The sequence below is a fragment of the Lissotriton helveticus genome, chromosome 2_1 (assembly GCF_964261635.1).
Source record: "Lissotriton helveticus chromosome 2_1, aLisHel1.1, whole genome shotgun sequence".
NCBI lineage: Eukaryota > Metazoa > Chordata > Amphibia > Caudata > Salamandridae > Lissotriton > Lissotriton helveticus.
Genome location: NC_136059.1, coordinates 566,564,925 through 566,591,027, shown reverse-complemented (window position 1 = coordinate 566,591,027; position 26,103 = coordinate 566,564,925). Strand labels below are relative to the sequence as shown.

Here is a 26,103-nt window from a genome sequence, read left to right as displayed (position 1 = left end):
CATTAGACCTCCTTAGCCACGTCAAAGAGATATAGGGTTATCTAATACACGATGAACCAGGGATTATACTACCAGTATTGAGAGGCCACTGCTCATATCAAATTTGTGCTCGAGATTGCTTCAAATGACTGGAGTCATAAAATCTCCTACAGCCCTACATTGGAAGAAGGAGGACTACCCAAACATAACACAGTGGTTCCCTCTATTACATCAACTTCTAGCTTTTGAAAAACATAACCTAGAAATTGAGAGAAGAGAACAGACTGGCAAAAAATGAAAACAGATACTTGATTACCTGAAGCGAACTTAGCACCATCGAACAAGTAACTTACCTTGAGTAACAACTATCTTACCCTAGATTCTTTGCCTTATGAATATTCCCTGGATATGTGCACTGATGCCATTCCACTCCAGAATGATGTGAGGTGCCTATATAGGCCACACTCCCACATGCTTAAGATTGTTGCTTTCGAGGCTGTCCACGCTCCCAGGCGCAGAGCCCCAACAGCAAATTGGCTTTGACAAGTGTGCAGATTACTAGCTTGGGATTTTATTGATGGACATAGTCCAAACAGAAAAGGGAGGATTGGTGAGTAATCTGCAGTTAGATAATATGTCAGAAAGGGGGTCACCGAGGTAAGCAACTTTATCTTCTGATGGAGACCTCTAACTGCATATTCCTCCCCAAAGCAAAACATTTTTGGAGGCGGGTCTGTAAATGGATTCAAACCAAAAACTCCTGTAGGACTGAGTGGGTGAAATACTCCTCTGTGAACCTGGCTATCCAGGCAGTAGTGATTCATGAACATATGGTGGGATGCCCACATAGCTGCCTTGCAGAGGTCCAGGACAGGTACTTCACAGGCCAGCACAGCATAAGTAGCCTTAGTTGTGGTGGAATGGGCACGCAGCCCTTTCGGAGGCTGTTTTTTGGCCACAATGTAGCATACCTTGTTGCTGAGCATGATCCAGTGTGATATAGTCCTCTTCTGAATGGATTTGCCTTTTTTGCTCAGATATATCTTACAAAGAGCTGATCATCCCCCGGGTGGTCTCTGGTAGCATCGATGTAAAAACTCTATGCTCTTTGGGGTCAAAGCAAAGGAGTCTCTCCTTCTCAGATGGATGAAGAGGAGCAAAGAACGCAGGTAAGGTGATTTTTTGGCAAGCATGGAATAGCGTCAAAACGTTCAGCAAGAAGGACGCTTGTATCCGTAGAACCAGTTTGTCTGGGAAGAAGCTGGTCTATGCCGGATTGACAGAGTTCAAAGCTCACTTACATGTGGTGCCAATGTTATGGCAACGAGAAACCAAGTCTTGAGGGTGAAGAGCTGCAAAGGGCAGCTGTGAAGCGTCTCAAAGTAAGTGCACATCAAATATGAGAGGACCAAGTTAAAGTCCCACTGTGGTATGCCAGAGACAGGAGGAAACGGATGATGTAAGTCTTTCAATAATGTGGGTTGATCAGGCAACCACGAAAAAACAGAAAGATAGCCTTTAATTATGCCCAGACAAAAGGCTTTCAGGTGAGACAAAGCAAACAACAATATGTCAGACAGCTTTGCCTGAAGGTGTGAATTTGGAGTGTGCCCCAAGGAGCTACAAAATTGCACCAATAACTGGCGTATACTGTCTTTGTCGAGAGACGCCTGCCTGCCAAGATGACATCAACCACCTCCGGAGGAAGGTAGAAGGTGTTCAGTTGTTATCGCTCAGTCTCAAAGCATGATGGTGGAAATTGCAAAGGCCTGGGCACTGGACCCTGTTCAGTTGCCACGACAATGGATTCTCCTAGAGGGGCAGCCTGACTGGAGGACAGATGTTCATCTCCAGGAGCTCTGAATACCTTACTCTCCTTGCCCAATTCGGGGCCATGAGAATGAATAACTTGGTCAATTCGGTACCTATCTTCTTTAGAACTCAGGACAGATCTAGCCTTCACAAAACAGGCCCTCATTTCCTAATGAAGGCATTCTGCATCTACACTCCCAATAGAGCCCTGCGCTCTTTAACGGCCAACCTATTGAAGGTCCCCCGGACAAAGGAGGTTTCCTGGGGGGACAGAAGATTCGTCGTTGCCACTGCCAAACTATGGAACACCCTTCCCACGCACATCAAAACTTGTCAAAATCGGTTATCCTTTAGAAATTGTTAAAGACATGGCTTTTCGACCAATAAACGTCCATCACTGGTCTCGTCCTCTAGACACTCCATAGCGCCGAGACACCCAAAGGTATTTGCGCGCTCTATAAATTGCATAAAATAAAATAAAGTATAGGCGGAAAGGCATACAGGCGTTCCAAGTTCCACCGTAAGTCTCCTAGTGAAACTGGACCTGGAACCTCCAACGCACATAACTACATGCATTCTCAGTGGTGGCAAATATATTGGGCCAAGGGTCTCCCTATTCACAGATGAGACCATATGCCATCTCCCAGTGCAACTGCCACTCGTGATCCGATAGGTGAAGGCTGAGGCTTATGCACCCTGATATTCAAAGATCCTGCCAGGTGGTTCACTACCAGGAAAGTTACTTTATGGTCCATCCATTTCTAGTACTGCAATGCCTCCTGGCACAGGGTGCATGACCCCCCTCCCCCCCCCCCCCTGTTTGTTACAATACCACATGGTATTGGTTTTGTCTGTAAACCTTGCACCAGTCTGTTCTTGAAGGATGGAAGGAAAGCATTAACGCCAAGTGGATAGCCCTCAGCTCTAAAAGGTTGATATGGAGCTGGGACTCCGTCGGAGACCAGAGGCCTCTGGTCTCCACTTCTCCCAGGTGGCTACCCCAACCCAGAAGTGACGTATCGGTCACTGCGGTCTGCTCTGGGTGGAGTAAGGAGAGGGTCTGACGCTGACCAGGTTGAAACCTAGCAATCAGCAGTGCAGATCTTTTGCAGTCACCTCTGAAATCGCCTGCATATGCCACCTGGTGAGCTTGGACAGCAGGATTCAGGCGGCCAGCAGGATTCAGGAAGCCATCAGCCTTCGACTGGCTCACTGACCCTGACCTAGGGAGTCAGTGGGAGCCATGGACGCAAAACTGCTGGGCACCTTGCAGAGGCTGAATTGGCTGCTAGTATGGGGTATCTCTGCAGAAAACACAAAAGCAGCAGTAGGGATCATGCAGCAGGTGAGGCAGGGCAGATGAGCCTAAATATTCCATAGACTAAAGGTCAGATTATAAAACAAGCTATAAATCAATGTGTAGCAGGATAGTACTGGCTGCTCACAGGCAATGTGACTAAACAAAAACAATTAATGCTGCCTAAACTAGAGAACGCTTTACCAGCACCTCATTCAATATAGAGAAATGCTCTCAGGCAGTGCCTCAGAAAGCTCCATTATTTTGCTCTATTAGCTTAATGTTTTAGAATGATCAGCTTAACGACTGCTGAAATAATTGCTTTAAAGTAAGCCTAACAACCCTTTAAAGGTACCATCTCTGAATCCTAAAAAGGGCTCATTACTCCTTAATGCTACCCTTCCCTCATCCATAAAGAACTAAGAACTCAACACTGCCCCTTAACGCTACCCTTCTTTTAACCCCACAAACTGCTTACTACCTGTTCTTATTCGCAAGGGTGCCCACAGGGTCCCCCATATGACCCCTGTTATTTTTATTGCCACATCCCTTCCCGCAGTTAGCAGTGCCTCACCACCCCAGTATCAGTAACTCTGGGTAGAGTTACCGGATTATATCAGGGACGTCACTAGGAGGCCCTTAGTGATGTCCAGCATCATGAATACATCTTACCTCTTTTAAAGAGTTAGAAGAACATTTTAGAGAATCTTTTGAAGCCCTATCAGTACTATGATAGGACACATCTCTGTTTGTGTACAGTGGGGCTGTGCTGCGTTGCAATTTAGGATAAATGAGCCCCACACCACTCATTGAGTAATTTAAAGAAGGGCAGTTTTTTTTTTTTTACTGCTACACCACAATCCATACCATGACCAGTATTTATGAAGTAACTGCCAAACTACAGATACTTGAGCCTGCATTGTCTGTTTTTCCACAACCATTGGTGTAACACTAGCAACAACATTTTGTTTAGGCTTTGGTACCAATAGGTACAGAATGCAGTTCTTTTCTCTACATGCAAAAACAGTGTTATAATGCACGTAAGTCCACTTTCCACACATTTCACGATTGTTTTAGCAGCTTCTGACACCCTGTAAACGATTCCCAAAGTAGTACGTCAGCAAATAACAAAATCTACCAAGTTTTAGTGAACAACTGTTCTACATTCTTCAGAACATTAGCTGAATTATGTATGGTAAACTTCCCTTTTTAAGTCTGGCTTCACAGCACAGTTGCATCAAAATAGGGGACTCAGAGCGCATTAAATTTTAGCATACATGCTTCAAGTAAATCATACAGAGCAAGGGAAGATGCAGTTCCTTTTAGGAATAAGGAACATTTCTACTCCGGTCAGACAAATCCTAAGGGTCAGCAGGGAACGCACCTCCTTGGGGGCAATTGCCCTCACACACCTAGGTAGGCGTCATGATTCATCATCAGGCTTTAGCTCTACGTCGGGTCGGCAATGCCCGTCCGGTACCCTCAAGGCAACACAATACAAGACTTTGACACTGAAGCACAATGTTGGTCTAAGAATCTGGACACCAGACAGCATCTCACATTGTATGAGAACGACACATAAGCGTGCGAGGAACTGCAACAGGGACATGTTGCTTGAACCATGCACAAGACAACGTGAAGATATGCATAACCACATACACACCACAATCAAAGCGAATAAGTAATATCACTAAAAAACACTGGTTCGTATTCAAACGAACCTCTAATTTGATAAACATGTTAATACAAGCACAACCACAAGATTTAAAGGGACCAGAACAAGACCTTTATGGAACATTTCCCCCGGTAAAGGGACACTTTCTCTGTGGGTCACGTGTGGCTTGTACCTACACAGAATACAAGAGAGGTAAGATTAAATACTGATTTGACGTGGAAACAGAAAACGCAAACCAAGTGCAATTCATAGAACGGTATCTATTTGATCACGTGCCCTTGTGGCGAGCAATATGTAGGAATGACCACACAGCCAATCAAATTAAGAATCAATGAACATTACAGCACTGTATGCCACACAAAAAAATCAAACATGAAAAGAAGTGTGCATTTTTTTGGACGAGGGACATGCTACAGATGATATACGGTGGACGGTGCTGGAAGCACATCCAAATACGAATCAGAAAGCCCTTTTTTAGAAGGGAACAGCAATTGATATTTTGTCTATCCTCCAATGCTGATGGTCTCAATGATGAGATCCCATGGAACAAGATACATTTCTGAGGATCATGATCCCACTGACAACATTTGAAGGACAGATGGACTCTGGATGACTACATGTCACTGATAAAAATAAACAAGCATTGAAAATGCAATAGGTCCCGCCTTCGATTAATTAAAGCCATTTGCTTTGCTAATGGTATTGCATAGCAAAGCAAATGGCTTTAACCTAATTAAAACTCATTGAATAAGTGGCGAGGCGAGTTTACGATTTCTCATGCAGAATCTGCAGGATGTGGACGGCCAAGGGTCATTTCCTCCGAATGCAGCAGAGGTTGGTGTTGTGTCATGACCGCACTAATTTATTCATGATGTTTTCAAAAGAGCCACAATCCTTGGAATGAAACCTCGTACCAGAAGTAACGTAATCCGGTAGTTCCAATCAGCTCACCCACTTCTACTGAGGAGCTGGCCTCGGCCACTTTATGAGTGAGAGGTAATGCGTCATAGAAATGTTTCCCAGGTTCCACGAGAGAGTACAGAAAAGGACTACAAGCCCCAGAAGGCAGAGCGAAGAAAATGGACTGGGCGATCACTCACGCATTGACCTAGGGTCATTGGGAGCTCCATTTCAAAAGAAAACAAAATATCAAACCGCACCACGTAAACCAAGTGTCGCTATGGAAGACTTCCTGTAATGTACAGTTAAAAGCGCTGTCACCCCTTTTCCCGCATCCTCCGCACATCCGTTGGGGCGGAGGGGTGAGACTGGGGTTGGGGTGTTTGCCACCATTCCCAGTGGACGCGTGAGCCTTGCCCCAACAGTCAACAAGTTGGAAACCGGAGGAGGGTGGGGGTGTTCTTTTGGCAGTGACACTTTCTCCCGGTTAACCAGCCGGACCCAAACGTTAGCGGACACAGAGCAGAACTGCACACCTCCGAGTTGGTTGCCACACTAGAGCTTCACCCAGCTAGAAAAAATATGAAATAAAGCAGTGACATGCTGTATTTTTACCTCCTGAAACATAAACCTAAATCAGACAACACAAAGAAATCAGTTAAAAAGTATTTGAGAGCTGTATAATTGTTTCAGGGTGATATTCAAGTCAAATCAGGCGTAATAGCTACCTTACATAACAATACTGGCAATTTTAGAAGAATTATTTTTCACCTACCATCACTTGGCTGTTCTAGAGTAGCAAAACGTAAATAAATGGCCGGTATTTTTGCAAAGAAAAGAGGAAACCCCAATTAGCAGGTTGAGCTACGTTTTGTAATATACAAAATACAATTGGTTTTGGTCGTGCGTGGCCTGGGCCAGGGGGGCTGGCTGTCCTCCTGCCCTCACGGCCTCACCCTTAGTGATCACCACTCAGAGGCTGTTGGAAAAGTGTATTAGAAATTCAATACGCATGTGCAGGTTTCTTCCTATGATAATGACGTTTTTCACAAGGGGGCCAGTGAGTCCACGTGAGAGAGGAGTGATGGGGAAGCAGTTTGCACTCGTGTGCACAGCGACAATAATATAAAGGCGTGAGGGAGCAGCGTGGAGAAAAAAACATATCCCTGGAGATGCCGGGGATTGAACCCGGGGCCTCATACATGCCAAGCATGCGCTCTACCACTGAGCTACATCCCCTGGTGGAATGTAGAATAACTAGTCTTGTATTTGTGTATGTCATTCATAGAGAGATGTTTCGATTTTGATGGTGGTTCGAACATATGCAGTGCGTTTTCATATGTTTATTCCTCCTACATTCTGCTCACATGTATGTGTTTACTAAGTTAAGGAACGGGGATTTTAGTTGTAATCAAAGGCTTCGCTGGAAGGAAAAATCTTATATCGACTTAGTATTTCTGTAAAAACAAGAAATCGCCAAGAAGCAGCATATGTCTCCTTCTGGCAGTCGAGTGTTTTGGGGGCGTAGTTGCCTAAAGTCCCAAAAAAATTGAGTCCTTGCCCCTCTTCCCCGCTCCTACGGCAGGACAATCGCTCGCCATGACATATACTTTTCTCTTTTTCTGCCGTCCCACTTGGACGGCCTTGCCTGCTTTCCTTCTGAAGTAAAAGGTTTCTTATCTTTATGGGGCCATGTGTTTGGCCCATGAAGATAAGAAACCTTTTACTTTAGAAGGAAAGCAGGCGAGGCCATCCAAGTGGGACGGCAGAAAAAGAGAAAAGTCTATGTCAGACAAAACTCTTTCCCAATGGCTGGCCACCGTTTAGCATAAATGGTGACGCCAGTCAATGGGAAAGAGGGGCAGGGCTTAAAGCCTGATACTCAAAGCTCCTCAAAAACAAATACTTGGCAGCGAGACTGCGCATGTGCGCAGCCCACGCAGGTGAGACCTAAAAACAGACAACATAGATGGGAATATACTAATTAAACTTTCACTTTGTGAGATTAAACATCGGCCCACGAATTTCAGATCAATAGGGGAGTTCATACCACTAAACTGGCCTTCCATATGAAACCATACCATTTGGGTCTCCTAACCCTGGTTGACCATATAATGCCCAAATCATGGAGATAATTCCCATTGCTCCTACATCACGGCTGCTTTCTTATCAGTAGGAGCAAGTCCCTCCCTCACACCCAACTAGAACTACACAAGGGCAACTGGTTAGATACTCCTGCGGGAGGCTACATTGGGTCTAGTTGCAGCACATGCATCTATTTTCCTGGGATGGCACATGAATCCTATTCACGTAATGGGACTTAGGATAAAAGGCCAAACACTGGCTCCCTACCGGCACTTCCAAGTCAGCCGAGTGAGGGTAGGTCGTCCCTCGAAAAGTGACATTTGCCACAGTATGAAAAAAGAAAAATGGGCTCGCATACTCTGAGAGTGGTTGGTAGCTTACACCCATCTCTCTTAGACTTAATTATATTTTACCGGACTTGGTTTTCAGTGCTTTTAGCACGCAAATTGGTGTGCTGCTACGTTTGACTCAAGGAGTTATGGACACTAGAGTAGTTAAACTACAATCGCAGTGTTTGGAACTCTGTTATGTGTTTCACATGTTGTGTGGTGTTTGTCTCTGCCAACTTGTATCAATGGTAGTCGCCTGAGATTTGGCATGGTTTGCAGTGTAATGCATGCATTTTATCACAGTTTACAGGCATGCAACAGCTAATAAGTGCCTGATAAATTTGTTATGTCGATTTCTAAACTATGGGTCCATGTTAAGAACTTTAGAAACCCAGAGAAGAACGCATGATTGGGAGTTTACAGAGAATTCACTTACCAATACTCTAACCACTATGTAGATTACGCTGATCCTGATGAAGAGCTGCATGATCATTTATATCACTAATTAAAGCTTGAAATGTGCTGACACAGTAGCTATCTTAGACGATTAGTTCTAGCAGATAGTGCCACTATTTTTAATATAGTCAGGAAGCCAGTCAATAAAAAGTCTTTTGTGGGAGTACCCCTTGCCCCATTTTAAATTTTACACTTACACTTATACACAAAGCACTCCAATCTACACCAATACCCATACACCCATCCTTAACAGAAGGCTTATTAATAGGTCTTTGGTAAGGTGCCCCCTTGAGGGTGTCCGTTAGGCACTGCAGCGCCGCCTGAGGTGGAGAAAAGTCTGATGATGAAGCATGACACCTACCTACGTGTGTGTGGGCAACTGTTTCTAAGGAGACATGCTCCCCGATGACCCCTTAGGGCTTGTCTGACTTGAATAGAAACCTTTCCTCCTCTTCTTAAAAGGAATTGCATATTCCCTTGGTCTTCAAAGACAGTTATTATGATGGTGTATTATATTACTAATTCTTTAACGCAAGCATGGAGTGGGCTTTGCCTTAGTTCCACCCAGGAGTAATCCCTTTTCACCTCATGCTATTATATGGTGAAGTATCATTCCACTTTCAAAGAAGCTTTTCCATTAGAATGCACAAGACTATATTCTACAAGTGAAAATAAATTAAACTACGAGGCTTGTCACATTGTTATTTTTCGCCTATTTGCATTCTACCAAGAAAGTAATATTTTTCTGCTGCTTTGCAAGCATTGGAAAGTCACTAGGGCAGGCTTTAATGTTATACAGGTGTGTATATAATGCATTCAAACAGCATTTGCAAATACCTGTGTTTACATTTGTTGATTCATTAAAGCCAGATCTATTGGTTTCCCCCATGCTTGCTAAGGTAGTTTAAGATCTGTATTAATGGAATGTTTTGTTTCCATATACTGTGAGTACTTAAAGTACAACAGTAAACCTGAATTTAACTCCATTAAGAGGAAAACCTAGGATGTGGAGATTAACACAAACGTTTTGCAGATATTTTAATGAGACAAAGAGGGGCTTGATTTTAACACAGTCTTTTCGCAATGAACGGATCAGCACTGGTTGTGGGCAAGCTGTCAACATGTGTGGCACGTCCATAAAGAAAACAAATGAACGCTGCCATATGGTCTGGTGGTTACCCATTGGCGAGAGATGATCCTGGAAAAATGTGTATGAAGGAATATATGCGCGTTTCGTATTCTTTAGCAGAGTGGTGGACTGCAAGATGTGAAAGAGGGGAGAGTTCAGACTTTTGTTTCTTTAGACTGTTATTCCTACCGCTGAGCTGCCTTGCCTAGGTCTTAAGGAGATATAAATGCTTCTTGAAGTAGGTGGTGTGTATGAAAAAGCTCACGTGGGTTGATATTCTTCAAAAGTTTCCAGTGGAATTGATGCAAAAATGACTGCCAAATCAGTGCTAAGTTGGTTCATTTTATTTTCTACAAATCTTTGGAAATACTGGGAATTCCCATATTATTATTGCATACCAGTCGGTTTCAGTTTCCATATAAACCGGAACTATTCAGAGCAAAGTATACAACCTAAGTTTGGATATTCAGAGCGATTGTTAAACTGATTAAGGTTTGCGCTATGATCATTAATATGCGCATCACGCTGTATTTTATTTATGAAAGTATTTCTGGACATTTTCAACAGGGGCTCCTAGAGCTCTGGTTGTTGGATTCTCCCTCCTGTGATATGAGGCTGATATATTATATAGGAAGGTTGTATTTAACATTCACAACTATCTCTCTAGGAATATTCTATGATAGTTGTGTACAGTAAACTTTTTTTGTCCTGGTTTTTTCTGCCCACATATTTGAAGTAAGCAAAATCTAAACAAACTAGAAAAAACACAGCAATGCATGATGAAACGAGAATCACGCATCCACTATATTATTTTGGAAGTTATCTTTTGTTGCAGGTACATATGGTTGTAAACAGACAAAGAAATATAAGAGAAAGATTGTGGTAGTTTCAAGAAATAATACATGGTCTTATATTGCTTTGCTATTTTTCAGGTCTCCTTCCCCACTGTTCCCTCACTTACCTTCCCTGACCTGATCACCTCAATGTTCTGAACTATAACAGTAATCAGAAACTTGGGGTGTCGAGAGGTGGACCCACGCAGAACAATAAACCAATCCTGAGAAGCACCTTTAGCAGATGCCCAATATTGCGGCCACGAACTTGGTGAAAACTCGATCCTTAAGTGTTAACCCAAACGGCATAGCTTCAAACAAAAGTGTTCGTATACCCCTTTGTTGAAAAACATTTTAGAAACTTCATATGGCATCAACTGAATGGAACATACTATGCAATCTGAAGATCCATTAGGGAGGTGCCTTTGGCAGTACTTATTTCATTATTCTTCTAAAAGGGTTGCACCTTTCTTTGAGTTGGAGCAATATGGGTGCTTTAGTTTGTAATTTCTTTCTGCTGGGTTTGACGGCATGCGCTTAGCGACCAACTGCTTATCCTAGTTGACCTTATAAGTAATCTGTATTTTACCTGGGTTCTGGAGTGTTGAAAGTTATGAGACCTAATATACAAGGCACAAGTTTGACAGGCTAATGTGAAGAACAGCAGTGGTCTTGTAGATGGATTTGTTAATGTCGCCATTTTGACTTTTCATAAGTCGTTACTCGTCTTGCTGTCATTGGATGTCGAGGTGATCCAATTTGTTAATCAATAAAGTGGCACTTTTTAGTAAAAAGATGTATACAATGGATCAGACGATATCAAGCAAATAACACAATATTATTCCTAGCGGCTGGTTCATCATTCTTTAAAGAATCTCAAATCAGGCTAAATAAAGGTTAACCCACTATTCTATGAACGTATCACTGAGTAGAGATTTAATCTATGTAACATATATCTAGGATAGACCGTTTTGGCAATATTAAAATATCTAACTAGGTTTACTTTGTGAGCTAAAAGGGTATTAAACACCTCTAGATTATGACCAGTTATACTACAATTATAGTCATCTAACAGTAGCGCAGCTCCTGGACTTAACCCTTCCTTTGCCTTTTTATGATGCAGATCCTAGTAGTTGGCCTTTGTATATTGGAAGATTAACCAGTAATCCTTGGGTCACAACGCTAATGTGACCGGAACTAAACATTTGGAATTGCTTACTGGCCCCCCTGCTTGCTGCACGCTGTCGCACACCACTGGCACTGTATCTAAAGAGATTGTTGGCATATTCCTATGCCAAAGGCAGGCCCTTCTGGACTTGCCCAGGCCAGATAATAAGCATTCGGTTTGTCCTTATTTAACTAATTAGGATTAAGTAACGAGGGGAGATCCAAAGTGCCTCTGACTAATTAAACACACTGGAAACAAGCATTTACAATGCAACGGTCTCGCCTTTGCAAAAGTTAGAGCGATTTGCATTATAAATGACGAAATTTTTATTTGTGTTGGTTTTGAAAACATATAAATACATCTCTTGCAAACACGAGACCTATTGCACTTGCACCCACACACACACACACACACACACACAGAGCCACACACACAGAGCCGCATACACACACACACAGAGACACACACACACACAGAGCCACACACACACAGAGCCGCACACACAGACACACTGAGCCCACACACACACACACACACTGAGCCCACACACACACACACACTGAGCCCACACACACACACACACACTGAGCCCACACACACACACACACACACACTGAGCCCACACACACACGCACACACTGAGCACACACACACACACACACACACACACACACTGAGCCCACACACACACACACACTGAGCCCACACACACACACACACACTGAGCCCACACACACACTGAGCCCACACACACACACACACTGAGCCCACACACACACTGAGCCCACACACACACTGAGCCCACACACACACACACACACACACACACACACACACACACTGAGCCCACACACACACACACACTGAGCCCACACACACACACTGAGCCCACACACTGAGCCCACACACACACACTGAGCCCACACACACACACACACACACACACTGAGCCCACACACACACACACTTGAGCCCACACACACACACTTGAGCCCACACACACACACACTTGAGCCCACACACACACACACTTGAGCCCACACACACACACAGCCCACACACACACACAGCCCACACACACACACACACACACACACTGAGCCCACACACACACTGAGCCCACACACACACTGAGCCCACACACACACACACTGAGCCCACACACACACACACACACACACACACTGAGCCCACACACACACACACACACACACACTGAGCCCACACACACACACACACACTGAGCCCACACACACACACACTGAGCCCACACACACTGAGCCCCCACACACACACACTGAGCCCCCACACACACACACTGAGCCCCCACACACACACACTGAGCCCACACACACTGAGCCCCCACACACACACACTGAGCCCCCACACACACACACTGAGCCCACACACACACTGAGCCCACACACACACTGAGCCCACACACACACTGAGCCCACACACACACTGAGCCCACACACACACTGAGCCCACACACACACACTGAGCCCACACACACACACTGAGCCCACACACACACACTGAGCCCACACACACACTGAGCCCACACACTGAGCCCACACACTGAGCCCACACACACACACACTGAGCCCACACACACACAGGTGATATATTACTCTTGGTGGTGCATAATTCTAATGGCGAGCCAGCCAGGTGTTTGCAACAGCGTGCATGCGAGTTCTGGCTGGAGGCAGTGCGAGTTTCTCTCAGTGCCTGTCAGGGCCTATAAGATGCTCACAATACGTGCTCATCCAATCCTTGGCCTCTTTAGAAAGCGCACAGAGTAATGATCTCGTATGCCAGTCGCAGTTTGAGTCTATGCAAATGTGGGAGTACGGTGGCACTCTATAGGAATTTTAGCGTATATGTTCAAACCACGCCCATAATTATATAGGAGGGGATGGAACTCTAGGGCAGGAGGAGGAGTGGACTCCTGGGCAGGAGGAGGTGGGGGGGTGGACTCCGGAGCAGGAGGAGGAGGGGGTTGGACTCCGGGGCAGGAGGAGGAAGGAGGGTGGACTCCAGGGCAGGAGGAGGAAGGGGGGGTGGAGGAGGAGGAAGGGGGGTGGACGAGGAGGAGGAGGAGGAAGGGGGAAATGCGGGCGAGTGTCGCGGACCAGTTCCCCTAAGGGTTGTTGTTTGGCAGGCCCCCCCACACTGCACAGCCCCCAGCAGACAGGCCCAGGCGGGGGAGCGCTCCAGGGCCGCAGCTGCGGTGGGACACACCACACACTGAGCTTAGGTCTCCTCGCATGGGGGATGAGTGATTGGTTCCTGGATGCCCAGCGTTTCTCCAGTGCATTGTGCATGTGGCTCGGTCGGCTCCTGTCCTTTTAAGAATGCACTGCTCCCCGCGGCGGTCCTTGTCAATCAGCGGCGGCGTGCTTTGAAGTCGAAGCCCCGACCACTGTCCTCAGCAGCTCACACGTTCCGGCGCCCAGAGACTCCCAGCAACAGAGCCGGATCAGGGAAACTTTGGAGCCAGCATAGAGCCCGGCTCTGGGGACACCGGAGACACCCCCCCGACCAGCACACCACCGAGAGAGGAAACAGCCCCCCTCCGCCCCCCCCCCTCAAAGATGAGCAGAGCCCAAGGCAGAGAGCGGGGAGCAGACCCCACCTGGAAACAGTAGAGGAGAGTCCGCACCTCTTCCACCAAGAGCAAGAAAAAAAACAACACGCTCCAACCCCCCTCCCCCCCCCCCAACCAGGAAAGAAAACTACACCCGCAGGACAGAGCATGGAACTCCCGAAGTAACGCATGAGCACATGGAGGGCTCCCGCCCCCACTAAGGATCTAGATCCCTTTAAAGTGCCTACATTAGGGACGGTGCATCTGGTCCTCAGGGTGTCCCGCTCCTCGCCCCCTCCTAGTGTTTCCTGCTGTGAGCCACCTGGCGGGGGCGATGTGGGGGGCTAGTTCCCAGCCCTGTGAGGGGCTGTACCTGTTGCGTCCGTGGCTCCTCTGCAGACGCGGCAGCCCTGGTTCCCGCCTGTCCTCAGTCGCTGGGTTTAATCCATCACCGTTCTTTAGACTGGGTGTGAGTGTTTGATTGGTTCAGATGCTCCGTCCATCACCACCCCCTTTTGTACCGCTTTGTTCGCCATAAATTGGCAGGGTATGCTCAGACGTCCCTTGCTCACTTTGCCACTGGATTCAAGCAAGACTGGCTGAAGACGACCGTCCATCGCCACCCCCTTTTGTACTACTCAATGCATATAACATTCTTTTAGTAAACGGACCCACCTTCTTTTGGTAGTGGCTTCATAGAGAAAACATGCAAAGTGGCTAATTTGGTTGTCGGTGTGAATTATCGGATTATGCTGAGAGAATTGTACATGAAAATACAGGTTAACCAAAATGACTCATATGTTCGGGTTAAAATGTTGACTTCTTATCTAGAACAGACACTCTTTGTGGGCCATGGCCTTACTAATTAATCAAAGAACATACTCTAGACCTATGAATGGCTAGGGAACAGCTTAAGGCAGTACTCTAAATCCAATTCACTGGACTAATTAATTGGAGTTTTACCCATGAGATCAAGCAGTACAGAAAAAGTACCCAATTTCAGGAACAAACTGGAAACGACTAAACCAGAACCTGCTACTGGAAAGAAGAACGGACACAAAGGGGAAACATTAAATACTGAAAATGGTTTCACCTAAACATTACATGAAATGATATACCCCTACAAAAAATAATAAATCATGCTCCAGTAAAAACTTGTATTCTCTAAAATGTAGTTGTATTTAAAAATAATTCTAATGATGCAACACTGTATATTAAGATGGGAAAAGCGAGAAAGAAAATTAAAATATTAAATAAAAAATAACCTATGTCATACCGTTTATTAAGTTGAAGAGGAATTTCAACATATATAGAGAGCACATTTTTTATGGAAAATTATGCTACAAATCTAGACCACTCCAAACATTGAGCAATTTAACACTAAAACAAATGTCTGCGTTTGGAATGGACTGCTATGAAGCTTAAAAAGAAAGCTACAGAAAGCCATCGTAGATCTCCATTTCACAGCATCCGCATACATGGACTAATAGGTTTAGATACGGATTAGGTAAGTGCTTACAAAAGACATTACACACATTAAAGGATTACTGGAGGTTTATATAAAATAATGTAGGTCCCATTATCTATCTGTAAAAAGTCCAATAGCCTACAAAATACTGTGTAATTTAAAATCAAACCCAGCCCACCGTCTACAATAGTACAATAAATGCATGTGTGTGTAGTTTTTAAAAATCCACTTTGCGGTGTTTCCGAATTTTCTTTAGTTGCTATGTCAATCATTAGTTTTTAGCTTCACACAACGTCACCAACCTTATACCATCTCCAATCCTCCAGCACACTGGGACTGCTCCTAGAAGCCACTGAAACAAGCTCGAGCACCAGTTACCGTGCATGCATGGGCAAGAGTTCCTCAGACGAGGGAGCACCGGAACACAGAAAGAAGACATTTATTTCCTCAATCAAATGTAATTCTAAAAAGCACTTTACGGTAAAGTATGGGTACGTTTTCAGAGGCGTGTTAACCAGGTATGATGGTGCACCAGAATAGTCAACTTCCAGGAGAGAATATTTAAGCTTAATCATGCCATCTGCTCAAATAATTTATGCATTCGACATATCTCAATTCATTTCCTACGGTTTGCTGGCATTCTTCTCAGACCAGAATTGCAAGATAATCATCGGGCAATACCTCATGGCCTTGTAGAACAAGTTAATTACTTTAGTAATGCCTTATCTGGTACAGACTATCTTGAAGCAGATTCCATTACTTTGAATTTCCCCAGGCGTCAGACTGGATCCTGAAGATTTTTTGTGAGCAGTACCCCTGCGAGCCAGTAGGTGGCGTCAATCAACTCCGATTGTGTGGTGCCACCTAGGTGCGCTCTCAGTTTCTTTTCACAACTTTCCAGAAGAGCAAAGCCATGAAGTACACTGAGCACTGATGTGTCAAACAAGGGCCCTGAAAGGGGTCAGCCATGTCCCTAGAAACTTTGTTTGCAGAGCAGGGAGTATGGGTGGGTCAGTTAAGGAATCTGCGGCTAGATAAGAGTCTTTACCAGATAAGGTGTTACCGAAGTTAGTAACTTGTTCATTTGATAAGAGACTTCAAGCCACAGATTCCTTATCTATGAATACATACCCATGCAATACCATCCCCGGAGGTGGGTCTGCGGACCAATTACACGCAATGAAGTCCTGCAGAACCTAACGGGCGCAGTGCCCATCTCTACGGACCTGACTATCCAGACAATGATGTTTGTGGAGCGTGTGCATGAGAGCCCACATTGCTGCTTGGCAGATGTCCAGGACAGTAACTATGCATGCTAACCCAGGCTTAGCTCTGGTGGAATGAGAGCGCAAGGCTTCAGGAGGTTGCTTCTTGGCCAGTGAGTAGCAGATTTTGATGCAGAGCACGAGCAATCTAGAGATGGTTCACTTCTGCATCGCTCAGACCTTTATGCACAACAAAATACCCCAGAGCCCAAGGCAGAGAGCCCGGAACACTTGTATGTGGTCAAGGTAGAACGACAACACTCTTTTTGGGCGCAGACAGTGGAGTAGTTCCTTTTCTTTTGAAGGATGTGGAGGAACTTAAAAAGTAGGCAGGGTGATAGATTGGCCTACATGAAATGGGGTGATCACTTTCAGTAGAAAGGAGGCTCTTCTGCAAAGCACCAGTTAGTCAGGATAAACTGAGAGGTAAAGCAGCTTAGATGAGGAGGCCTGCAGCTCACTCACTCTACAGGCAGATGTAATTGCCACAAGGAAGGCTGTTTTCTGTTTAAGAAGCCTGAGGGGACAATTATGGAGCGGCTCAAAAGCAGCACACATAAAAAAAAGTCAAAACCAGATTAAGGTCCCTCAGAGGCATAATAAATGGCGAAGGAGGGAAAAGATGTGTAAAACCTTTTAAAAACATATGTACAATAGGGGACTTTGACATTGAGGTATCGTCAGGCATCCACAAGAAGGCAGAAAGAGTAGACAGATGGCCCTGAAGAGTGCCTAAAGAGTCCTGCTGGGCAAGGGAAAGAATGAAGAGTGAGAAGGGGGGGTCATGGGGGGAAAGAGGGGTAGAAAGGGGATCAATGTGTTTCTGCGGAACATGCCACCATTTTTTGACAACAGCAGGCGTATACCATCTTAGTGTAGGGACGCCTAGCTGCCAGGATGAGGTTACAGACTTCAGGAGGGAGGTCCAAAGAAGTCAACTGTCACTGCTCAATCTCCACGCAAGAAGGTGGAGTGTAGATAGTTTTGGGTGAAGAACCCCGCCCTGCTGCTGCGGTGGCAGAAGTTCCTCCTGAAGGAGCAGCCTGATCGGAGGATCGATGGACATGCTTAGTATCTCGGGATATCAGACGCTCGGTGAGCAGTCTGGAGCCACAAGGTTGACTTGGGCCCAGTCATACATGATCCTCTAGAGAACTCTGGGCAGGAGGGGTATGGGCGAAAAGGCTTGCAGGAGATCTTCGCTCCACTCGAGACGAAAGGCATCTCTGAGCGATAGACACCTTGGAAACTCCAGCACACAAAACTGCTCACATTTTAAGTTCTTGACAGAGACTAATAGATCTAACCAACGCTCTTCCCACTGCCGAAAGAGAAATTGTGCCACCTCAGGGTGGAGACGCCATTAGGGATCCGCTAGGCAGTGACAGTGGAGTTTGTCTGCCCTGGTGCTTAGAGAGCCCACCAGATTTTGAACCACCAGGAATATGCCCCGCTGTTCCAGCCAAGTACAGAGGTGCAGGGAATCTTGACAAAGGGTCCCCAACCTAACCCCACCATGTTTGTTGCAGTACCACATGGCAGTGGTGTTGTCCGTGAACACCTGCGCTAGCCTTCTCATGGAGGACGGTAGAAAGACTTTCAATGTCAATCAGATGGCACAAAAAACCCACATGTTGATGTGGAGTCTGGATTCCTCCAGAGTCCTCTGATCTCCGCCTCTCCTAGATGGCCAGCCCATCTTAGGAGTGATTCATCAGTCACTATCAGATCTGGTTGGGGGAAACCGTGAGGGGCCTGCCTCTGACCAAATCATGGTTCGTTAGCCACCACTGCAGATCTTTTGCAGTTCCCTCCGAGATCTGAACCATGTCCCACTGCATATGCCAGCAGGCATCTATCACAAGTAGGATGAAGGAGGCCACACGGCCCAACAGCCTCAGAGTCAGTCTCACCGAAACTCAGGATAGTGCTGAAACCTCGGTATCATAGTCTGAATATCCTGGCTCGTTGATCAGGAGGGTAAGCTCAAAATTGCACTGTGTCCAGTACAGCTCGGATGAAAGGGAGCATCTGAGAGCGAGTCCGGGGTGACTTCGGCATGTTGAAAGTTAACTACAGCCATTGCGGGACGTTTGCTGTAGTCTTGAGGTGAGAGATTACAGCGGAGGTAAGCCAGCCTTCAACAGTCAGTAGTAGAGATGGGGAGACTGTCACACCTGATCTCCAACCACTGCCATCACCTTAGAGAACACCTGAGGGGCGCAGGTAAAGCCATAGGGGAGGACTGTGAACTGAAAACGCTCATGGCCTACCGTAAAACACAGATAACGATGGTGGGCAGGCAGGCCAGTAATGTGGAAATAGGGGTCATGCAAGCCCAAAGATACCATCCAGTTTCCTGGGTCCAGGGCAGATACCACCTGAGCCAAAATGAGCATTTTGAATTTTTCTTCTTAGGGAAGAGATTGAGGGATCGCAGATCTAGAATAAGACAATGGCCTTTGTCCTTTTTGGGAACCAGAAAGTAGCAGGAATGGCAACCACAGCCTACTTCTGGCATCAGAACCCCCTCTAAAGCACCTTTGGCCAAGAGAGCCATTACTTCCTCGTGGTGAAGGGACAGATGATGCTCCATCAGCCGGTTGCAAGATTAGTTGCATGAAGGGAAAAGTTGTCTCAAAGGGGAGCGAGTAGCTCCTTAGGACACTCTGCAAAACCCGACGGTCCGATGCTATGGACTGCCAATGGGGCAGGTAATGGCTAATCCTGCTGCCAACTGAATGCTCGTAGTGGTAAAGGGGCAGGTTAGGAAGGTTTGTAGGCTGCAGCTGCCAGGGGGTAGGTGGCAGACTGACCAGATCACTAGCTACCTGATCGGCTTGGTCTGTGGGTACCACGTCCTGCCCACACAGAGGCTGGGGAGCATGCGCAGCTCGTGGCTGATAGGGAACTGATGCAGCTGGAAGCCTCTTCCGTAGCCATCAGAGGGGGCGAAAGGCGGAATGGGGGTGACGTGGGCCTATAGAAAGCCCCAAGGGCCTGGCCATAGCCAAACTGTTTTTGAATCGCTCGAGAGCCGAATTCGCCTGGTCTCCGAAGAGACTAGTGCCATTAAAGGGCATGTTGAGGCCTAGAACACCAAGCTCTCTGAGGTAGGGTGTTGGGTGAGGAAGTTTGGGTCCCTGGGAGCGAGGCAGTGGGCAATTCTCCTATTCACAGGAGACCCTGTGTTGAGTTTGGACCAGGTCCCTAAAAGGACGTCAGTGAGGGTGTTACTGAATGGGAGTAGCGGTTCAGACGTGGAGACTCCCGGCTGCAGCACCTATGTCAAGATACTAGTCTGGACTCCCACCAGGAGCATTTGAAGGTCAAGGACCTCAGCCAACCTCCACACAACCACTGTATATGAAGCTCCCTCCTCCAAAGCCATGGTAGGGGCATAAACCATACCAGTACATGGAAAGGTATCCAGTCTACTGGCCTCACCCAGGTCCTCACACCAGTCATGCTAGGGAATTACTAGGAGGCAAAGCTCCTGTCGGCACCGGAGTCGGGTGACACCCATCTGACTCATAGCGGAGTCAGAGATCACAATGGGTATGGCATCACCGTGGGTGCCCGGAGAGTCCGAAGATGGGAAGGTTAAGTTGGTATGACCGGTCTGGATGCAGGAATGGATCTACGGGGGTCCACTGGAGCCGGAGCTGCCAGGACGGAACCAAATTGGGTCCATCAATGGTGCCCAAAGGCACGTCGAAAGGGTCTAGCCAACCAAATAGGAGGTGCTTGGCCTCATAGAACTCTAAGGTGGGCGGGGGTCGCTCCGGCTCTCATAAAACTGGGGAGGCACGGAATCGGCACAGACTCTACTGTGGAGCCAGGCCTTGACTGTCAATGCTCCCTCGTCTCGCCGGCTGACTGACTACTAGGTCTTCAACTTTTCATAGTCTAACATACATTTAAACACCTAGGCTTAAGAAGATCACCTAATGAAGATTTCCTGGCAGGAAATATATATCCTCAAATGCAGCGATTGAAGAGTAATGCCGAATGCTGGAGAAAACTACCAATATCACTGATGGGATGGCGGTGCTTTTAAAATGAAGTCTCTACCCAGACTGCTTTATATAATGCAAAATACCCCATGCAGAATACCAAAAAAGGTTTTCCAGGGAATCGATAGTGAACTGCGTTAATTCCTATGGGATGAAGGCTGCTCCAGAATAGCACTGTGTAAGTTACAAAGAGGTGTGTATGAAGGGGGGCTTGCAGTTCCAGATGTCCGAAAATACTATTGGACCTCGCAACTAATAGTAGTTAATGAGTGGGCATTCTCAGATCGTAACGACCCGGCCTTTGATGGAGATCATTGGGCTATGGGAGAACGGGACTATCCTACCACATTCTCCTCCATCTTGTGAGTTGCAGCCCACATGTGCCCCAGATTGCTTTGAGCAGAGTCCAGGAAGTGGTAAGGAGACAGACTAGTGCTGTCTCTTCCCAAGACAAAAAGTTGTTTAAAAAACGATTTTCACTTTGTGTTTACTGTCTATGCCTGTGGTTGTTACAGTTAAAAATTGTAGTTTTAGCCTGCCTGTAATTTGCATATTTTATCACCTGTGTTGTGTTTTAAATGTGTGGTTTTCCCTGCCCATGATTGCCTTCATTTAGTGTGTTGAATTGTGGGATTTGCAGTCCAACCTCTGTAGTTTGTCCCTCTAATTCCTTGGTGACAAATCGGTTTTCCCTCCAAATTTCTCCTTTGCTCTGTGCTTAGACCTGTGTGCTCAAACAGTGCACCCCCAGCCACCATTTTGTGTTCACAAGCCAGTGAGGCCAGCCCCCCTACCCCCTACCCCCTCCCCCCTAGCAACAGGGATTTTCTACATCAGAGGGTGCTTCTGTGAGCTGTATTTACTGGGGCCTGTGCACTACGTTTTTTTGCCAGCAGGGGGGAGTAAAGCTTTATTCAAACAGTATTGGTAGATTTCGAGTTAGTGAAGCCTTTACCTGCTGAAGTCCAAAGTTGTGGATTGAGCCTGTCTGTCTCCTAGGAGATTCTGAACAGGAGCAAGCAGCTTCCAACTCCCTGGCCAGCAAACCTTGTCTGAGGTTGCTGGGACCTTATATGGTGCGCTGGTGGTTGGCACATGTGTTCACTGATTGGTGGTTGTATCTGGTGTATCCTCATTGGTTGGGTATTTGAGGGTTCCGACTGGTTTCTCGGTCTGTGATTCAATCATTGCAGGGTTGGGACTAGGGCTAGGGTTCGGATTTCTATTGGGAAGTAGGGACTAGGGCTTCCAATGTTATTGGTTGTTGAGAGTAGGGTGGGACTAGGGCTAGGGTTAGAACTTCAATTGGAAGTAGCTATTTAGTGCTTCTGGTGTGATTGGTTGTTGGACCAGGTGTGGGACTAAGAGTAGGGTTAGGCTTGCTATTGGAAGTAGGGACTAGGGCTACCTGCACCATTGGCTGCTTGGACATGGATTGGGACTAGTGGTAGGGCTAGGGCCTTTACTGGACGTAGAGATCAGGGTTTTTGAACTGATTGGGTGCTTGGACTAGGGTTAAGATTGGCTGCAAGGTCCTGGTCTCCTATTGGTTCTAGAAGTTAGGGCTAATGTTGTGATTGGATAATGTTAGGGCTAGGGTTCCCATTGGCTGAAGGGGTCACCTGATTACTAGGGCTACAAGAAAGGCCAGGCTTAGGGCGTCTCTGCCCGGGCGTCAAGGCTAAGGGTGGAGAGGACAAGGGTAGTTGCCTGTTTGGGCCTGTTCGAGACTGATCGGAAATAGGGACAGAAATGCTGCCCTTTTTCTCATAAAAAATAAAAAAAAACCTTCACTCATTCATCCCTCCACTATCCTTTTTTCTATAAAAATTAACAGCCTAACATGTTCACTTCTCAAATTCCATGTTCCATATTCAACTATACTAATATACTGCCCAAATAACTGAATAACATATCTACTACTCAAATGACTTCATATTTATACTATACTAATTTTCAACACTAATCCTTTATGGGTTCCGGAGTGGCGTGCTACTCGCCAAAAAGCGCTTCAACACCCATCAGGGGTAACAAGTGCTATATGAATGCAAATCTTTCTTCTCCTTTTATCCATCCGCTATCCTTCTCACTCCAAGTAACAGACTAATATACAACCACTGAAATTACCTCATATTTCATCTATCCTTCTGCTATAATTCCAAATCCAAATAACTGACTAACCTATCCACCACTTAAAATGTACTTGCATGTTTCACTATACTAATTCAACACTAATCCTCTGTGGGTCCCGGAGTAGCGTGCTACCCGCCGAAAAAGCGCTTCGACGCCTCGTCAGGGGTAGTAAGCGCTATATAAATGCAATTACAATACAATACAATTATATTGTAGAAATAAAGAAAGACTGCTGTGACCACAAAAAGCAGACAGCAGTGCGCGCCTGGCGAGAGGCCGTCAAACACCTAGGATGGGAGGGGAAGTTGAAAGAGAGGACTCCACTTTGGGACAGCGATCGGCTACGAGAGGTGGGGAACCTGGTAGGGTTTAAAAAAATGGGAGTTACTGAGGATTGAAAGCATGGAGACATTTGGAGGGGACATGCACTATTTATGTTTGAGAATCAACAAACCGAATACGAATTGGATGACCCACAACGGTATAAATACTTACAGTTGAGCCATGCCCTGCGCTAACATATTAGGGAAGGGGAAACACTGGTGGAATATTCCCCACTAGAAGATATACTATTAATTGACCACATGGCCACCAAATCCACCTCATTAACGTATAGGAAAATTGTATACAACGCGCCCAACCCGATCGATCCCCTGAGAGGTGCATGGGAAATGGAACTGGGACTCCTAGAGGACGATGACTGGGATGAGGCAGTGCAGAGTCCACGTGAGTTGGTGGTAAGAGCCAGGTTCGGTCTCATTCAGTTGCGTATCCTCCACAGGTCTTATGCCTCCAGAACATTGCTACAGCGATTGGGCCATGGTGCATCTCAGTGCTGTACAAGAGGGTGCGGGGATATAGGCTCGTTCTTTTATATTCTTTGGGAGTGTAGGCATATTCAGAACTACTGCAAGGAAGTAACACGAATTATGGCGAAGGTCTCGGAGGTGGAGATCCATTGGAATCACAATGGTTAATACTGTGTGTGACAGGTGAGATCAAATGGCCCAGATACATAATGATATGGCTTACAATTGCAACAATAGTGGCAAAAAAGAATATTGCCAAAAAGTAGGGGGTATCCAGATCGCTGGACCTCCGGGATTGAGAGGAAGACTTAGATTCAGGGGCAGAAAAGGTAACACACAGCCAGAGGTAGCCGACGAAAATGGGACAAATTATGGGGGCGGTGGAATATGTACAGAGGAATTTCAAAGAGTATAAAGTACCAAAAGAGGAAACAAAGTGGGCATATAACATATTTGGAAAGTGAAGATCTCAGTTTCCCAGGTGTGTAACATCAGATGACGAAAGGGTGGGAGATTACAAATATTACACATTTATGGCATGAAGAGTGTGTTTGAATTCACTGTAATATTTGTGCATGAAAGTTGTACCGAGTGAAAATTAATAAAAACATGTTTTTTTAAAAAGTAGAAGACCTCTTTGACAACTTCTTAGGCCTTTACTGGTTCAGGTCTTCCTAGATGACATTTTCCTAACGCACTAGGAGGAAAATGCTCCAAAACTCTCAACAAAACATTAAAAACAAACCAGACAAACAGTTAATGCGGTGTAGCTCTTCTCTGGATCATCCCTGGCTGGAGCATGCTATATGGCGCCTATTTAGGTACCGCAATGTAATTTCCTGCGCTGGTGCAGAATGCATGCAACGCCAAAAAACACCACCTACCAGCGCACAGGGGTACTGATCACGAAAAATCTTCTGGATACAGTCTCAAAACGGTGAGAAAATTCAAAGGTAAGGAATCTGGGACTAGAAGCCCCTATAACATAAGATGAGATTGTTCCAAGTACCGAGATAATTACAAAGCAAGCAATTGGAAAAGAGAAAAGATTGATCCTCTTGGGTAAAGACCATTGCAAGCACACCACTTCTTTATGGTGCTGGATTTACTTCAGTTTACAAACACCAGAATGTCTATGATATAATCAGGAGCAGGATGTTACAAGGCCATCTTTTTGTTGGCCTGAATAGGTTTTCCTGTGCAGTAGGCTTGTGTTATAAGTCATTTCAGAGGTGCTCTAGGTATTCTCGTTGGTTGCTCAGGTAAGAAATGCTCCTGCACTCTGGGGAGGGGGCTCAAAGTAGTACTCATTTTAAAATTAGTAAATACCATTCCATAAGACCAGGCCATACTGCAAATGACATCCATTGGCAGCTAATAAATTATCATGTCTTTTTAAGAGCATTACAGCTGATAAACTGCTTACCAGCTCTTCCTGTATAAATTCACTTAATGAATGAAAAGATTTTATAAAGCGCGCAATTACCCTCAGGAGTCTTAGCGCTAAAGGCAGAACAGCAGGGCCAATCAGAGGCTAGAATGCAATTGAACTCTAACAGTGACTTAGTCAATGGCTTCGGTAAACAGCCAGGTCTTTAGCGGAGTCTTAAATTACAACAGAGAAGGTTGACAACGCAGCATAAGAGGTAATGAGCTCCACCATTTTCCTGCGCCTATGGAAAATGCCCTACCTCTCCATCTTGCTTTGTTTGATCCAGGAATGATAACAAATCGTGGGGATCTGGATCTAAGATTCCTACTCGGCATGTACCAGGAAAACTGTTACAGAAAGTACATTGGGCCAGTCCGATGCAGGGCCTTATATACCATGCACATAGCCTTTAAAACAAACCTTCTCACAGGAAGACAGTGAAGATCCTGCAATGATTGAGCTACGGAGTTAAACTTAGGAATTTTGACCAGCAGTCTCATCGCTGCACTTTGTAAAACATGCAGTTCCTTTATCACGTTTGTGAGCACCTAAATACAGAGCATTATAGTAATCTAGCTTCGAGAAAATGAGAGCTGTTTCTGCAAGTCAAGGGGAGTAAACCGGAGAATCTTTTTCAGGACATTCAGCACAAAAAAGCCAGCAGAAGTGATCGAATTTATTTGCTCAGAAAGGAATCATTTTGTGTCAAAAATAACTCCTAGATTTC

At 45.8% G+C, this 26,103-nt stretch overlaps 1 protein-coding gene and 1 non-coding gene across 3 annotated transcripts in view; both read right to left on the bottom strand.

Annotated features, from left to right (window-relative positions):
• The window catches only part of CERT1 (ceramide transporter 1), a 911,140-nt gene that overhangs the window by 642,712 nt on the left and 242,325 nt on the right, over positions 1-26,103 (bottom strand). The gene's annotated exons all lie outside the window — the stretch shown is intronic.
• TRNAA-GGC (transfer RNA alanine (anticodon GGC)) lies at positions 6,831-6,902 on the bottom strand. The gene has a single exon. It is a non-coding gene; the product is annotated as a tRNA-Ala (tRNA).